The sequence below is a fragment of the Apis dorsata genome, unplaced genomic scaffold (genome assembly GCF_000469605.1).
Source record: "Apis dorsata unplaced genomic scaffold, Apis dorsata 1.3 scaffold_67, whole genome shotgun sequence".
Classification (NCBI taxonomy): Eukaryota; Metazoa; Arthropoda; class Insecta; order Hymenoptera; family Apidae; genus Apis; species Apis dorsata.
The window spans coordinates 174,539-180,742 of record NW_006263365.1 but is presented as its reverse complement, the minus strand read 5'-3'; the positions used below and the strand labels follow the sequence as shown (position 1 = coordinate 180,742).

Genomic DNA, 6,204 nt, shown 5'->3' with positions numbered 1-6,204 from the left:
TTTTTTTTTTTTTCTTTTTTTTTTTTTAAATACCCTTGTTTACCCGCCTTCTCCGTCTTTTCTTCCGTTTCCCTCCAAGCAATATTCGACTGCATCGCACGGTTCTCATTCATTTATCGATTCACCATTACTCCTCTTTCCTCTTCTCTCTTACTCTCGAGCTGCGATTGGCTCTCGCCATATGTGCGGTTTATTGGTTTTTTCCCCTCCCCTCTTTTCTTTTTTTAATTTCCTCTTTTTATCTATACGTAGCATCGGCATAGAATTTCTTCCATCTTCTTTCTTCTTGGTGCAATTCGAGGAGGATTTGCCAATCGAGAGTTGTGCGCGATCTTTGATCGGATTGTGTTATTGGAAACTGGAGGAATCTGGGTTGGTGAGGGAGGGACATATTCGATGATTGGTTTAAGTGGTTTTGTTTTTTTTCTTGGTTATAAACGTAGATTTGTAGAATTTAATTATCGCATTACTTCTTCTTCTCTTCTTTAAATCTCTTTAAATTGATTTTATTTTTAATACTCGAAGATTTTTTTCTAAATTTATGTGTAAGATAAGATTTGTTCAGAGGATTTTTATTAAACTTTCAAATAAGATATTGAATCTTTAGATTTCTTTTATAATTTTTGCTAGTGTTCCATTTCTCTCAATTAATTTTTTTTTTGTAATTGGCATTAATAATTTTGATAGAAAAATTACAGTAATTTCGATCGTAGATTTAACTCAATATGCATCGATCAGATCGTTCAAGTTTTTCAACATTTTTATTCGGATCTCGGTCTATCATTTTATCAAAACTCGTTCAACGTTTTCGAATAATAGTACTCAATGCGAATAAATACTCATACACTAATGAGAACTTGAGCGCGATTCTCGAATTATCTAATTGAAATCCAAATTTCATATCAATTCAGATTCTCGAATGTCTCGTTAATAACCATTCGTGCCTTCGAGGGTTGAAAAATTTGTTTCACACAAATCGTTCGTGAATGATATTTCATCCCGATCGATCGAGAATTAAAATTTCTTCCTCGAATTTAACTTTTATATTTCAAATGTTTCGACGTATTCGAAATATTTAAAAAAAAACTCTAATCAAGAAGGAAATTTTCTTTTCAAAATTGGAGAGGATCGATAAACAACAGTCGTTGAGAAAGGGTTGTAGATCACGCGGGGAAAATAGAGAGAGAGGGAAGTTACTTTCGCTTTGTCTCGATTCTCTCTCGAACTCGACGCTTATTGCATAATTGAAGGATCCTGGTAAAAGGCCATTCATGGTAGATGCAACGGTAGTATCGGTTCATGGCCGTCGAAATTATTCAACGAACCGCCACCGGATAATAATTCGGGGATGAGATTGAACGTGGGGATGTGAAAACTTACTAGATGGACCGTGGAATTGAATTTTGAAAGAGGGTTGATGAAAAATTGAGGGAATTTTGGGCTGAGGAAAAAATTTTTTTGGAGGATTTCGAGAATGGAAGAGATAAATTTTGAAATATTAACGAAAATTTTTAAAAGGATGTTAAAAGGGTGATTTTATAGAGGAATAATAAAATGAATATCGTAGAAAAATAGGATTTGGAAGATTATAAAGCAAAGAATATAAATAAATAATTCGATATGAAAAGAAGTCAGTTTTATGATGACTTTTTGACGAATTGTATGATTTTAAGAAATTAAAATAGTTTTCATATTACGATGAAGAAAAATATCGAGGAGGGTTTAAAGTTGATTTTATTCTTTTTAGAATGAAATAATGAAATAATTTTTCGTGACTTTCATCGTAAAAGAGATTGTCGAAGGGGAAAGGTTAGAAATAGTTTCATGTGATAAAGAGAAAGGTTAAGGGGTTAGAGTAGTTTCATTCGAGGAATAATTTTATAATGATACAGGAAAATTAAAGGGGCGAAAAGAAAATGGATGGAAAAAAAAAAAAATGTAAAACAAAAGCATCGAAGTAAAGTAGATTTTATGAAGTAATAAAATGACGAAGAATTAATGCAGTTATATCTATATCGAGAGGAAGGAACATGTAGGCGTTTGATATTACTTTAATTTAAAATTTATTTATAGTATAAAGATATAAAGCATATCACAATTGCATTATGTTACAATGGTACAAAGTTACTTAATGTATTCAATATGGATAGAATTTTTTTTAACTAAACGTTTCAACTTTTGTTCAAATCCATTCTTTTTAAATTATTCTTTATAATATTTTCCCCTTTACATTCATACATTCTTTGTACGTCCTTTTAAAGGTATATATCTTTGATCCAATTCAATGGACTACCTTATAAAAGAATATACACAATTACCAATATATTACATTTCCTTTCAACAGCTATTCGCGAAAGAATCGTAACGTGGATGCAATCGATGAATTCAATGGCAATCATTAAAGTGAACTGTCTCTATTCAATTATAAATCTCCCTAAGAATAGATAGCAAGGACACTATCAAGACAAACGAGATATCAATTAAAATCATATAAAAAGCTGGATGGAAAATTTGTAATCTGAATCAAAACTATATCTCTGCAACTCTCCAATAAAAATATACTCGGCCTAACTCGATTTCTTCGCTATTCGAAATTCATACAATATTCAAATCGAAGTGAAGGAAGATAAACGTGGCGTTACCACGATATTCGTATAAACGTTAACATCGATAACGCCACGAGAAGGTTTGTCCAAGAGTTTGTCTGTATCCATGTAAATCCTTTGGTACAGTTCCATTAAGATTCATGGCCCCGACGTCAGATCCGATTTTGAAGAATCGGCGAAGTGGGACGAATCGAGACGATGTTTGCAAAAGTTTAAGTAGTAAACTTTTCGATGCGGAACATGTCCGTGAAATCGTGGATAACATGAGGTGGGATCACGAGGGAATAAAGATTCGACGTTTGTGTATCGTAAATTTTATACCGTATAAAAGGGTGGCTAGGAAGAGGGTGGTTAGGAGTGGATAAAAATATATATCTGCAGGATAAGATTATTTTCAATTTCACGTACAACTTTGTAATTTTCTCGTAATATCTTTTTCTTCTAATTGCATTGCTCGATATCGCAACAACCGCTATCCCGGTTCGTTATTATTAGCGAGAGTGGTAATTACAATTTATTTGTAGCTTGTATAATGCTGTTATTTTATAGTTAATTTATTTCGTAGCCACGAACAATATTAGAAGTTACAATTTATTTGTGTATAGGTTGTACAAGAATAATTTTATATATTTCAATAATTCGTTCATGATTCCTCTGGAAAATTTTCTAAAAACTTTCGTTCTTCATCTCGTTATTTTCTCTATATGTCAAAATTACAAAATTCCATTGAATAGACACAGAAGGAACACGGTTAGGAGCGAAGCTCATCGCGCTAGATTACCCACGGTTAATTATCTTACACGGGTAATTATTAAAAGAATGAGTGGGCGTATACGCGTGCAGGTATTCACGCGGTGACTTTAGATATGATTAGCCGTCGAGCGGAAAAACAGCTAGCATTAATTATCATAGTCCACGTAAGCATTAGCTTCATTAGCATCAGACCTTGCTTCGTAACGAGCCACCGGTTAGTCAAGTTCAATACTGTTCCAACGTTTCCACTTCGATAAAGAAAAAGTTTATAGGTGTGTTAGCTTCACATAAATCTCTCGTTTCTGCGATGTCTGTAGGCGTAGAGGTTAGTGCACGTGAAGTTTCGAGAGAGAGAGAGGGGGAGAAATAATTCTCTCTAAGGGTAACTCGCGAAAGTTATCGTTTATTCGTTTTCACTTTGAGTACATATTTATATATATATATATATTTCTGCTATATCGTTTTTTAAAACGCGATCAAAACGAGGTGATAACGAGGCCGCCAAAACGTTGTACAGACATTCATAAATTATGAAACGTTCGACCTATCTCCGTCGACGTTTCGGATCTGGCACGTGTCGAGGATAATCGAGCAGAGGATAAAATTTTCTGAAGTGGGTCAGCGTGTCAAAGCTCCGCGAGGATGCTTTCGATATCGGGCTTTCTATGTATGTTAATCATTCATTGTTTTTAGCCATAAAAAAATATATATATATGTATGTACTTGAAATTATCTTCCTACGAATTGTATATATTTTTAATCTCTAGAATTCTACGCTTTAAGTACTTAAAATTTTTTAACAGTTGGTGTGCAAATTTGAGGGTTTGGATATTAGAAGATGAATCTTTGGTTTCTCGAATTTAATTAGAATTGTTAAATGAAGATTGCAGGGTAAATAATCGAGAAGTTACTCGAGGATTTGATGTAATAATAATAAATTAAAATTCTATGGAATAATGTGGACAAAGAAGATAAGGGATCCAAAACTTAGGATATAATTTTATAATATGAAATAATAATGGTTTAGAATATTTTGTGGATGTATAAATTAAAATTCTATGGAATAATATGGATAAAGAAGGTAAGGGATTCTTAGGGAGTAATTTTACAACGTGAAATAACAATGGTTTAGAATATTTTGTGGATGTAGAGAAATTAGGTCGGATATCGAAAACTGTCCGTCAAGATGCAATTTACCGTTTTGTTAGCGATCGAGCAGATTGGTGGGAAGCTGGAGGACGATCAGATTGAAATGTTTCTCTCGTAATCGATTGGTCTCTAAAACTCGTTCACCAACTCGAAGCATGAATCCATCTGTGTCACGGACAATTTCCTTGTTTTCCTTGTCATAAAACAGTCGCTCAGAAATTTTTCTCTTCCTCGTATCCCATTTTCACGAGGCCTCGCGGCGACGTACAGGGTCGTAATCGTGCATAAATCTATATATATATATATATGTACTTGTGTGTTTGTAGTGAAATATAGTTGTATTGAAATCAAGAACATTTCGCATATATTCCGTTTTCGGATAACGTTTTAAATAAAGTAATAATTAAATAAAGTTTTTATAGGAGTAAAAATGAAATTTTTTTTTTTGCTCAACCGTTTTATCATTCGTGGTTTTTGCTTTTGAAATTTTTTTTTCAGAAACGATATTTACTTTTTTTTTTTCTTTTTTTTCTATCGCAGATGTGATATCGTTAATTATTCGTCGTCGTTAATTATTATTTTATTTATTTATTTAAATATATGATTTAAATACTTCGTTAAATGAGCTGGTAATCGATGCCACGTAGAATCTCAATTTAAAAGGAAAAAATAAAAAGTTTGGTTACGATATAGTATCCTGTAATTAACTGTATAAATAATGTAGTTAATTAAAGATGCTTGAATTTCAAATTAACTTCAAACAGTGAGTGAATTTCTATTTAACTTATTTTCCCAAACGAATCGATAATTTTTGTTTGTTTGCGGAATTTTTATTAAAATTTTTATTGAAAAAAAATAAACGAAATATATATACATATACAATCTCGAAAAAGTTTCAAAACGGGAATTTAAAATAAAATCGAATGCTTTTCTAGCAATTCAAATCTATAAATGGAATTGTAAAAAATGGGAAATTCGATAAAATAACTTTTTAATTACAAAACTATCGAATAATTATCAACATAATAATTATCTATTTCGTTCCATTTATTTAAAAGAATTATTTCAATTTATCATTGTTCGATACACAAGAATTATAAAAAATTTTCAATTCTTTCCTCGATTTATTCGATTTTTTTTATTGTATCTCTTATTAAATTAAATTATAATAATTTACACAGTATGTTAAACGAATCACTCCTTCAATCAGCTCTTGTTTCTCATCCTATTTACCGTTCTTATCAATTAAAGGCTTAATAGCCCGTGATTTTCCCACCAATTTCCGTCCACGTGATCTTCTTCCCTTTCTCCAAGGAAAAACGATCACCTTTAAGCCTTTGAGACTTTGTTTTCACCTTCAGAACACATCAGTGTTTCGCAAGAGTTACGCGACGAAAGATGAACTGGAGTTTCGATAGAGATTTCCCTTTTCACGGGGACAGTTTCTTTTTCCTCGAACGTTTCCCTACATCAATAATTCTTTGCGAATGTTTCTGTTGCGCAACGGATCTTAACCAACTTAACGCGCGATAAAAATCTTCCTCGCAAATTCGTGCGTTCTGACTCATTTCCGTGCACGTGCGTTTCGATTGTTTCTCATTTCGTTTGTAGAACATTCCCAAACTTGGGATATTTGCGCAATTGTGGGTATTTTGTAATTAATTTGGATCGATGTTGAGTGTGTGCATAGTAGTAC

At 32.4% G+C, this 6,204-nt stretch overlaps 1 protein-coding gene and 1 long non-coding RNA gene across 14 annotated transcripts in view; both read left to right on the top strand.

The window, feature by feature from the left end:
* LOC102672690 overlaps positions 1-3,024 on the top strand; it is a 4,204-nt gene extending 1,180 nt beyond the window's left edge. The window contains exon 3 of the long non-coding RNA XR_420922.2: positions 2,687-3,024. This is a non-coding gene — a long non-coding RNA (uncharacterized LOC102672690). The remainder of the gene's footprint in view (positions 1-2,686) is intronic.
* LOC102672787 (kinesin-like protein KIF13B) overlaps positions 1-6,204 on the top strand; it is a 130,034-nt gene that overhangs the window by 24,140 nt on the left and 99,690 nt on the right. The gene's annotated exons all lie outside the window — the stretch shown is intronic.